Source organism: Triticum aestivum, chromosome 1D (genome assembly GCF_018294505.1).
Source record: "Triticum aestivum cultivar Chinese Spring chromosome 1D, IWGSC CS RefSeq v2.1, whole genome shotgun sequence".
NCBI lineage: Eukaryota > Viridiplantae > Streptophyta > Magnoliopsida > Poales > Poaceae > Triticum > Triticum aestivum.
Window position 1 is genome coordinate 468,078,843 of NC_057796.1, and position 12,325 is coordinate 468,091,167.

Sequence of the window (12,325 nt, forward strand, 5' to 3'; positions counted from 1 at the left end):
CAAGCCATTATAGGCTCTGGCTTAGTTGGGTAGATAGTGTGACCTCTTCCGGGATAGGCTAGCTGATGTAGAATATGTAGGTGTACCGGTCTATCCATGGGTTAAGGGGGGATACTTTCGAAATACTATGTCTCGATCTTCCGATCATGGAGGTGGTCGAGTCTTGTGGGGGAAAATGCACAACCTCTGAAGAGTGTCAACCTAATCGATTAGCTGTGTCCCCGGTTATGGACACATTAAGCATCTAGTAGTGGAAATGCTGAGATATCTCATCACCCTTAACTTAATCATTTGGGTTTAGTTAAACCTTGGGAATAGATTGTGATGGGGGTACCATCTCAATCATATGCTATTTTGCTATTTTGTAGTGGTAGAATAATATCTTTTGTACTAGGAAAAGATTAGCTTTATGCAAAATTTAACTTAGAGCTTTCCACCAGCCAAATTGCATGTACAAGTAGGATTACTATACTCTTATGATGTCACTTACCAGTACATTCAATGTACTGACCTATATGGCTGTAACTTATCACGTTGCAGATATATCTGACGAGGATTAAGGTGCGATAGGTCGATGTTCTACACTCAGCTTTTGCTCGTGGAGTTGATGGACTCATTTACTTCTATGCTTCCGCAGTATTTGGTTTATTTGGCCTTATGCTATATCCTTGCAATAAATTGTATTGCTCCTGGACTATCGATGTAATAAAGAGATGTGTGTTATTTCTGTTATTTCATCGAGTAATGTGTGTGCTAGCAAGTCGATCCAGGGACTAGCACGGTAAGCACAGAGACTTCGATCCTTACCGGGTCGGGTCGCTACAGAGAGGAAGGGTGACAAGGGGTCACCCTACTGAACCACATTTTTGCATGAGATCCACTTGCTAGGATGACATTGAGGATGATGGCCGAGCGGCTAGATGTGGTCTAAGATCCAATTGTTGAATTGTATATGTGGATTGACTAGCCCTTTTTATCAGTTCGAACTTTTGGTTGCGTTGGCTAGTGCATGAAGTTCAACATGGTATAGAGCCTAAGGACTTGAACTCAAGACCTTAGGCCATGATACCATGTTCAGCTTCATGCACTAGCCAACGTAACCAAAATTCCGAACTAGTGAGGACAGACGGGTAATATATTTCAACACCCCCTCACGTCTAGGCTTATTTAGTCTTTAGATGTGGGATTTATATAGGCCGCAAAATCATTTTCTTAATACTGCATTGGCAGGGTCTTGAACTCAACACCAATAACGTCGTTGGGGATGTAAACCTTTTGCATCGAGCACGGTCAAAAGCCAACCATGAGATGGAGTAGAAAGCTTTGTGAAAATCAAGATTGAACACGGCGGCGGGCATGCGTGCTTCTAGCAGCATTGAACCAACTCAGCCGCAAAGATGAAATTTTCAGAGATGCACCTCCCTTTGAGAAACCTCATATGTTCTGGATGAACCAAAGAGGAGTTTGGAGTCACTAGGTCAAGGCCTTAGTTTCGAAGAGAGATGTGTCTGAAGGACGATGAAGGACCGGTTGAATCCAAAGAGGTCTGCATGGTGATGAAAGAAATCACCGGCCAGTTGGACGAAGACAAGCTCCATGAGGGGCCAGTCGTGCTTGGTGAAGAGAGGGCAAAAACATTAGGACGAGAAGCTAATGACATGGCAACGTAGGGCAGATGCTTACATCAATGATTCAATGTGTAGAATGGGATCTTGAGATAGGACGAATGAATTTTACAAAAATAAATGGCATACTATCGATGTGACTATTTCACCATAAAGTGAGGAATGTAATCCTTATTTGGAAATATTAGCACATATGCCCGTGCGTTGCAACGGGAGAAAAGATAGTATGCATTTAAAGTAAGTGAGAATTATATGTGCAAGCAAAACCCTGTGTGCATGTGAAAAAGGAATATTTAGCTTCTCGGTTTCGCCGGGTATGAAGTAATCAATCCGCTATTTTTCCATTCATTGATCGAGGGCATTTAAGAGTTTTTACGTCCGTACACCAGAGAAGGCCCATAAATTATCCAATCTACTTTTCCTTTCCATCGAGGGGATTTTAAGGTATGAAGTTTCTGAATATTATAGGAAACATGAACCACTTTTTAAATCCTGAACAGTTTTTTGAAAATTATGTAAATATTTAGAAAATCGCAAACAAAATTTTAAACAGGAACATCTTTTAAAATTCACAAACATTTTTTGAAAACACCAACTTTTTTATAAAAACTTGAACATTATTTTAATTTGTGAACATTTTTTTAGAATGAGAACATGTGTTGAAAATTCATAACATATATCAAAAATGTGTATCTTTTAACATTATTTTGAATTATGAAAATTTCACTAAAACAATATTTTTTGAATTTGGAGCATTTTATAAAATGCCATTTTCTTTTTAGAAATCTCAAACAATTTTGAAAAAACAATAAAATTTTTTGAAAAAATGGGAAACTTTTTCCAAGTTCCGAATATTTTTCAAAATAGCAAACAAAATTGGAATTCTGAACATTTTTTATATTTTGATTTTTTATTGAAATTCTAAATTTTTTTTGAGAATTTTGAATTTATGAAATAAATTCTATAGGAAAAATAAACTTGGAAGGGAAAAAAGAGATAGGGGAAGAAGAATGAAAGTAGAAGTAAAACACAGAAATAAAGAAAAATGGGCCAGCGCCATTATTGGTTGTCCTGTGCGAAGCTCCGACTATTTATCGCCCTGCACGGAAAATAGAATTTTCCCAGTTGCGTGGGCAGAAAAATAAGTGGGCTGGCTTCCTTGGGCCACAGTGCGTGGCCCACGTACGAAATTCTGGAAAAGTCTTTTATTTCTAGCAGACGAACGCATAAGAATTTAGTACCACCTCGGATAGAAAAAAAATATTTTTGGCTGTGAACGGATGAAAAAATTGGCGAAACGCACCTTGTTTTATTAGTCGGTATAGATATAGATATAGATATGGATTTCAATGTACTAAAAATAGAGGGTTGACCTTCATCAATGTAAAGTGGGATGATTTCAAACAATGGCCTGAAAGTGAAGCCTTTTATCGACTCAATTGTAGAGCAAGTACCTTGAGATTTTAACGCCTGTGAATTCATTATTTCGGAAGGGAACCAAAATACTACTCCCTCCGTCTCAAAATGTAAGACGTTTATTTTCTCCGTCTCAAAATGTAAGACGTTTTTTCCAAAAAAAAACGTCTTACATTTTGAGACAGAGGGAGTACTTTCCATCATATATAAAAAGTTAATCCATAATTTGATTTGAAAAAAAGCGTGTTGTTTGATTATCTTCATCATGGTACGTTCAAAATATATGAACCTAAAATCAATTCTGCAAGAAACTTACAAGCATAGAACACAGGGCACAGTAGAAGATAATGAAAAATGATCTAGCTAAATCTGGAAGTACACATACCCGTCTTTATGAAACCCTCCCAGGAGTGTATCTTATGATATCTTCAAACCAAATAATTTTCACACCGCAAGAGATCACGATATCAAACTCTACCACGAGTGCATCAATATCCTTTGTTCTTTTTGAACCTGGTAATCATCAGACCGCAAGAGGCCACAATATCAACCCCTCGTCACACATACAGAAACTCAGTCAATTGTCAGGACAGCTATGAGTAGTAGTTGCACCAGCTTATTGAAAAGTAGGTGAAGCGAGAAATTTACATATAAAGCTACACGTATCTCTTCCTTATCTCTGAATATTCTGTTTTTCATCACCAAATATTTTGATGCATACACTTTTGTATACTACGATTTGATAGAAGTTCTACTTACTTTGTTATCCTATCAATATAAAATTATGTAATTGTAAATATTAATCAGTGAGACATGAAGATGCCATGGAACATTTAAGCAGTACTCTCTCACTAACATGTCGTCATCGTGACGTTACAAGAACATGTCATTATCATGTTTTTAAGTTCAATACTCCAAGGGAGATAAATCTTGCAGCCATAATGTCAGCCTGAAAAATAAAATGGAAAAGTGGTTGATATTTGTACAGAAGGTAGTCTAATCTGTACCTTGATGCTTTGTGCAACGATTTATCTGACACGCACCCTCAATAGAAGCTATAGTGATCTTCCACTTAAAAGAAGTTGGCATAATCTCAGTTGGTTACTTCTATATATTTCAGGTTTGAATAAGCACTTTCTGGGAGTCAGATGGAGATGCTAAAGAATTTGTCATCCAATATGTTATTCTGCAACAAAATGTAAAGAATTAGAAAGTAAAAGAATAATGAGGCAGAGCAACGAACTGGGTATAACAATTTCCATAAATGGTATATGCAGTTTAGTCAAACAACTCTTAAATCGTTAAATCGGCACAGCAAGGGAGTTTTTCTTGGGAGTGGCGCAATGTATGATGTAGAAATCATTCTGTACAAGTTTGTAAAATCACAAAAGACATATAATGTATTGGCCATAGTAATAAGAAATGTATGAGGTGCTCATCCTAGAATTCTTTCTTGTTCTGAAATAATCATTACCATTGGTGCAACCTATAATTAAACAGCAATAGCAGCCGTATCTGAAGCTGCAGGAACCTACTAGTATCAAAGCTACAAAAGGCCTGCATATGTTGTCTCATTATCATTTTGATCAAGTCTTCGTTGAATACAGTACTAAAATACCGAAAAATATCTGTATAAAAGTGTCCAGCAGCTAAAGGACACTTTGCCTTGACCACTCTGCAAAATAAGCTGGCTACCCATTTTGGCATACGGAACCTAAAATTAAAGGGAGAAAACAGGCCAATCTGGTAGTGCTGTAATTAGACATGGGAAGTCAGTCAGTTTGTTGGAGCAGTAATTATGAAATACACATGGAATTGTTCAGTGTCAGAAACACCGGAAATACTGTCAGTTACACCTCTACGGAAACATCACTAAACAGACCTTGAGCCGCCTCCTCTGGCGGCTGGCTCCTCTCTGTTCTCTTGCCCGTCCGTCCCTCACCCCATCTCCATATCGTGCCCATTCTCTCAGCGTCTGTGTACACGGCAAGAAGGTAATATATCAGTGTACAATAAGGCACAACAAGTCATTACGATTTGCAATGGAACAAAAGGGGCTAGTTTAATCTAAATAAACATCGGTAAACAAATTTTGAGGACTGAGAAGCCCATCAATACTGTAGCCAAAAATTGGCATTTCCTTTTGTCCATGTGTTTTCTCCTTATGCACATTTTTCTGCCTTTCCATCTGGCAAAAGAACATGGAACTCTGTTCCAGTGCATAAACTGGTTATTTGAGTAGTTCGGCGTTAATTTGATGTCAGTTGGAAATTACGTTTTTTTTCTTTCATGTAAGCTCTTAAACAATACTTCCTCCGTCCCATAATATAAGCAAATTAGGTTGCAGTGCTATACTTACGGGCGACTTGAGGATTCGAGGGAATCCAACATCTGCCGGTCGCTGCAACCGCTGCCGTGGGAGCCTTCCCGTTGCCTCCCTGGAATATCAAGATTGGAGAAGGCCGTGAGGGTGGTGGGACGTTGTGGATGGAGGCAGTGGCGCAACGGCGCAGCGGTTCTTGGTGTTAGGTTAGAGAGGAACGGGGGCGGCGTACGGTAGGGAAGGAGGTGGCGAGAACAGTCGTGCTGAGAAGATTTGATTTGTCGGGGTTACTTAGGTCAAAAGAAGATCCGACGGTGGTTGTTTATCGTTTGATTTGAGGGATCAGCCAAATCAATCGCTAAATGTTTCTGTCTTTTGTAGCATTTTCTACTACTTTTTCTTCTGGTCAATAATTTTTCCAATATTTTTTTTTTGTCTCTGTCTTCTTTTCTGGTGAGCCCGTTAATTACACAGATATACTATAATGCAGCTTTGGGTCCTTCATCTGCTGAAGAAAAACAGGATAATCAACCAGTCATATTCATATCCAAGCACACCTATTCTTTGGCCACACGCTCTGGAAGTTTTGGCTCTACCAGCCAGTTAGAGCAAAAAAATTTTTTGAAACGGAGGCAAAAGCTTTGCCTCGTTCATTAAATAAGAGAGAATAGAGTTTGTTACAAGTCACTCAATACATGGCATGAGATCACTCTCGCGAAATGATGGACCCTAACTTTTTGGCACCGGCGATGACCCAAAGGTTGGCCTCGGTCTCTATGGAGGCAAGCAAAATAGTTGGAGGAGCGCTCTTGTGCTTGAAGACCCTTGCGTTTCGCTCGTTCCAGACAGTCCACGAAACAAGCATGGTGAGGGACGCCTTAGCTTGGCGGTTTGGCGTGGCGTTGTCGCAGGTACTTGCCCACCAAGCCTCAACTGAGTCGAACAGGGGCCAACCGTTGGTGTGAAGACCGAGAATATGGTATTTGTCAATGATCAAAGACCAAAGCCTTCGTGTGTAGCGGCATTTGTAGAAGAGGTGAGGCCCACATTCCTGCACTCTCATGCAGAGAGGGCAGAGACCACAGTTGGGCCACCCACGTTTTGCCAAACGATCGGCAGTCCAAATTCTGTCTTGTAGCGCCAACCAAGTGAAGAACTTGACTTTTGGGGGGGGCCCAAGCCTTCCAAACCATTTTGTCCAAGGGTGTAAGAACCATCCCTAAGAATTGTGCCTTGTATGTGGATGCCGCCGAGTAGATTCCACTAGCCGTATGCTTCCACACAATGTCATCCTCGGTGAGATCATCAAGTTGGACCTCATGCAAAAGCGCCCAAAGAGTGAAGAACTACGTGATGAGCTCCGCGGAGATGATGGTGGGCGGTTTGATCTTGAGGATCCATGCATTGTGTGAGAGGGCCTCCCGAAACTTCCAATTCTTTCTCTTTGATGCTTTGTAAATGAGCGGGGGAATGTCTTTTGGCTTGCGCCCATGAAGCCACGGTGAGTCCCAAAAAGGGGTCTTTGCACCATTGCCAATGGTGATAGTAGTGGAAGCATAGAAAAAGCTTAGGTCCTCCTTGTCGCACGGGTTTCCCATCCCCGCCCACATCTTGGTGGGCTCCTTCCATTCATACCACGGCCATCGCAACTGGAGGGCACGTGTAAACTGCTGGGGAACGTAGCAATAATTCAAAATTTCCTACGTGTAACCAAGATCAATCTAGGAGATGCTAGCAACGAGAGAGAAGGAGTGCATCTTCATACCCTTGAAGATCGCTAAGCGGAAGCGTTACAAGAACGCGGTTGATGGAGTCGTACTCGCAGCGATTCAAATCGCGGAAGATCCGATCTAGCGCCGAACGGACGGCGCCTCCGCGTTCAACACACGTACAGCCCGGGGACGTCTCCTCCTTCTTGATCCAGCAAGGGGAGAGGAGAAGTTGAGGGAGAACTCCAGCAGCACGACGGCGTGGTGGCAATGGAGCTCGTGGTTCTCCGGCAGAGCTTCGCTAAGCACTACGGAGGAGGAGAAGGAGGTGTATGAGGAGGGAGGGCTGCGCCAGGGAAGAGGTGCGGCTGCCCTCCCACCCCTCCGCTATATATAGGGGCAAGGGGAGAGGGGGAGGCGCCCTAGGGTTTCCCCTAGGGGGCGGCGGCCAAGCAGATTGGATCTCCCTAGGGAAAATCCTAGGGAGACTTGCCCCCCAAGCCAAGCAGGTGGAGGCTTGCCTCCCAAGCCAGGTGGAGGCGCCCCACCTCCCCAAGTAACGTGGGAAAGGGTGTGGGGGGCGCACCACCCCTTAGTGGGCTGGTTTGCCCCTTCCCCTTTGGCCCATGAGGCCCTCCAACACTTGTCGGGGCTCCCGAAATACCTTTCGGTCATGCTGGCCATAGCCTGGTACCCCCAGAACACTTCCGGACTCCAATACCCTTCGTCCAATATATCGATCTTCACCGCCGAACCATTCCGGAACTCCTCGTGATGTCCGGGATCTCATCCCGGGACTCCGAACAACCTTCGGTAACCACATACTATTTCCCATAACAACTCTAGCGTCACCGAACCTTAAGTGTGTAGACCCTACGGGTTCGGGAACCATGCAGACATGACCGAGACACCTCTCCGGCCAATAACCAATAGCGGGATCTGGATACCCATATTGGCTCCCACATGTTCCACGATGATCTCATCGGATGAACCACGATGTCGGGGATTCAATCAATCCCGTATACAATTCCCTTTGTCTATCGTCATGTTGCTTGCCCGAGATTCGATCGTCGGTATCCCAATACCTCGTTCAATCTTGTTACCGGCAAGTCTCTTTACTCGTTCCGTAACGCATGATCCCGTGGCTAACTCCTTAGTCACATTGAGCTCATTATGATGATGCATTACCGAGTGGGCCCAGAGATACCTCTCTGTCATACGGAGTGACAAATCCCAGTCTCGATTCGTGCCAACCCAACAGACACTTTTGGAGATACCTGTAGTGCACCTTTATAGCCACCCAGTTACGTTGTGACGTTTGGTACACCCAAAGCATTCCTACGGTATCCGGGAGTTGCACAATCTCATGGTCTAAGGAAACGATATTTGACATTAGAAAAGCTCTTAGCAAACGAACTACACGATCTTGTGCTATGCTTAGGATTGGGTCTTGTCCATCACATCATTCTCCTAATGATGTGATCCCGTTATCAATGACATCCAATGTCCATGGTCAGGAAACCATAACCATCTATTGATCAACGAGCTAGTCAACTAGAGGCTTACTAGGGACATGTTGTGGTCCATGTATTCACACATGTATTACGGTTTCCAGTTAATACAATTATAGCATGAACAATAGACAATTATCATGAACAAGGAAATACAATAATAACCATTTTATTATTGCCTCTAGGGCATATTTCCAACATAAACTTGTTGGTGTTGAGAACCCCAAGTCCCCCATATTGAAGTGGCCGGCAAACAATATCCCAATTGACCTTGCATTTTGCTCCCGTTGTCTTGTCCGAACCGGACCAAAGGAAAGCTCTCTCAAGTTTGTTGACTTTGAGCAAGATGGTTGGTGGAATAACTAGCGGTGTGGTGGGGTTGTCACGCCCAATATGCGATACTATCCTAAAGAGACTCGAAGGTCCCACCAAGGATAGAACCGCATATTGACACGCTTTTGCAAGGTGGATATCATTACATCAAACCATTACATAAATAGTTGGGGATACATACAAAGGCACAAACGCCCCAAGAATACATCAACATCATTCAAGAGAACAACATCCGCCTACGGATGAAACACAAACAGGAACTCAAACAATATCCACCCTGCTAGCCCAGGCTGCCGACCCGGAACCTAACCCAAGATCGACGAAGAAGAAGAAGAACTCCAACACAAGTAAACATCGCTCTCACGTCATGATCATCGCATAGACTGTACCTGCAACTGTTGTTGTAGTATTCTGTGAGCCACGAGGACTCAGCAATCCCATTACCATGGGTACCAAGACTAGCAAAGTTTAATGGGTAAGGAAGGGGTAAAGTGGTGAGGTTGCAGCAGCGACTAAGCATGTATGGTGGCTAACTTACGAATACAAGAGTAAGATGAGAAGCTACGTAAACGGTCGCAAACTAGAAATGATCAAGAAGTGATCATGTACTACTACTTACGTCAAACATAACCCAAAAACCGTGTTCTCCTCTCGAACAACCACGAAAAGAGACAATCACGGTTACGCACGCGGTTGGTGTATGTCGCGGAATTGTCACGGCAGATGTCCTAGGGTGAGGACTTCGTCGTGAGGCTAGCGCATCTATGTAGTAGCTTGAGAGGGGTTGAGCGGAATCGAGAGACGCAACACAAGACGAGGATTTAGACAGCTCTGGGCCCCGGGAAACATCATCCGGTAATAACCCTACATGCTGTTTGAGGCTAGATCTCATTATCATCACGAGGGAGTCACCGTAAACCGGCTCTCCTCTAATTGTGTCTAGCCCTAGAGATTATTGATTGTTGCCTGTAGCTTGTCCCTCTTTGGGGAGCCCTGCCCCTCCTTATATATGTTGAAGGGGCGGGTTACATGTGGAGTCCTATTAGGATTAGGACTAGTCTATCTCTAATACAAACCGGATACAAGTCCAGGTCTTATCTCCTTGTAAGACAAATATTCCTCACGCCTTTCCTTGTAAACCGGACCACCATAGTATGAACCGGCCTTCTGGGCCTTGGGCCTTGTCACCGTCTGTCCCGCCCGCCGGGTTACCAGTGAATCATAATGTTCAGTCAGGTTGCTTGTAAACCGTCTGGTCTGTGCGGGTCGCCGGTGAATCGCCAAGTGTTTAGCGGGGTCTCAAATAAACCGCCAAGTCCGGCTGGGTTATACTTCCGGCCGCTTTACGCCGCGGGGTATATCCCCGACATTAGCCCCCAGTTTAATTTGGATTTATCCATGTTAAACTAATCCTGTAAAATAAACACAAGAACAAACTTGACAGATTATTCTCCGGGTTAAGAATTCTTGTAAACCGGCATCTGATCATCCTTAAGTCCTTGTCATTTCCTCCTTCTAGAAAATCCGGGTCAACAGGCCAGCTTCATACTCAATTTGCTGACATTGGTTTCTCACACAGAAATATTGTGAAGAATAATCCACTTGAGTCGGCTTCAAAAGCGCCGGTTTAAGAAATATTGGTTTTGAAATACTCATCTGATATTCAACCGGTTTGAAGATGTAGAACTTGCCGGTTTATCATTGCCAAAACTGCTGGGTTATAAAAACTGATAATTCCGGGTTATGATTGTTGCCAACGCCGATTCATGATTGTTGCAGACACCGGGTCATAATGATTGGTGATGCCGGGTCAATCTGGTTTGCTCAAAACTGAAAATCGGAAGATATTTCTCCCTTATATCCATATTACTTGTAGCCCCCAAGTCTTGAACAGAACAAAGTGATGATTTGAGACTTGTTTCCATATAACTACTGCTACTTTGAAGAAATCCATGTTGTTCATCTCTAGTAAAAACTGAATACTCCATATATGTAGCCCCCAAGTACCGGGTTGTCATGCTTGCAGCAACCTGGGACTTGTAATTGCTTATAAAAACTTCAATCAGTGTAGCCCCCAAGGGTCGGGTCATTATGCAATAATGAGCAGGGACTTTGTAAATATAATCATGTAGACTTGAGCAGTGATGTGTAGCCCCCAAGGGCCGGCTTAGTAAGATAATACTGAACCGGGACTTGATATATACTTCAATGAAAATAACATCTTATAATGTAGCTTCCATCGTAGGGCTTGAACCCACGTCCATAAGGTTAAGAGCTTTGTGCTTTACCAACTGAGCAGTGGATCCTTCAATATAATGGACGAAAACTTGTGTACCTCGAATTGTTGACAGGAGCAATTGGTAGCCCCCAATGGCCGGCTCATTATGATATGATGAGTCGGGTCTTCAATAAGACTAGTAAAAATGACTTTGCATTAGCCCCCAAGTGTCATGGTGCATGCTTGCAGCGACATGAGACTTGCGTGTAATCTCAATTTGAATAATGTAATCCCGAAGTGCCGGGTTGTAAGCCTGCAGCAACTCGGGACTATTCCTTCCATTGTAGAATAAATCATATCCTTTGATAAAATAATAGCCATTGCGCTAAAGCGACTTTGAAAACCTCAATAATACTGGTTATTAATAACCATAAAAAATCCAGCCATGTTGCCTATTCAAGATAATATAATCTGGTATGAAAACCTTATTCATTCAATATCATAATGAAAATTCAGCCAAGTTTGACTATTTGAATAATATAACCCAATGATCTACAAGTGCATGATTCCAATGGCGCAATCCAAATATATACTGGCAACTTACAGTCCAAAGCCAGGTCGAGTTAACAAACACCGGATAACTTCTCATCATATGCTGGCGACTTATCGTCGTAAAGCCAGGCCGGTTTAATAAACACCGGATAATTTATCATCATACTGGCGACTTATAGTCGAAAGCCAGGCCGGGTTAATAAACGCCGGTGATTTATAATCATGCTTTATTCAACCTGTTTCTCCGTACAACAAGTTTAAAGTGTCCTGGCGGTTTACCGCCGGACGGGTCATAATGCCCAACATATAACCCGGGTTTATAACCAAGGCTGCACTTAAGAATAATCAAATATGAAATATATCATACCTGTGACATTGAATCACATCGTTGGTTTACCAACTTTTTATAGTAAGGGTGATAACCCAAATTTTGAGTACTAATAACTCCTTCCATATTGTGCCGGTTTATGATAAAACCGTACCGGGTTGTGATAAACACCGGTTTATTCCATACTGGTAACTATGAGTCAAAACCAGACCGGGCCGGATTATAACTTGGTCATGTACTGACAACTTGTAGTTGACAGCCTAACCGGGTTGATAAACACCGGTTTGAAAACATCACAAATCTTAGCAAA

General features: G+C 42.8%; 1 long non-coding RNA gene across 1 annotated transcript; it reads right to left on the reverse strand.

Moving 5' to 3' along the window:
• Positions 1-4,114: 4,114 nt before the first annotated feature.
• On the reverse strand, positions 4,115-5,619 carry LOC123176260 (uncharacterized). Its single transcript, XR_006488435.1, has 3 exons — positions 5,401-5,619; positions 4,924-5,016; positions 4,115-4,227 (listed from the first exon to the last, which is right to left on the reverse strand). It is a non-coding gene; the product is annotated as an uncharacterized lncRNA (long non-coding RNA).
• Positions 5,620-12,325: the final 6,706 nt, after the last annotated feature.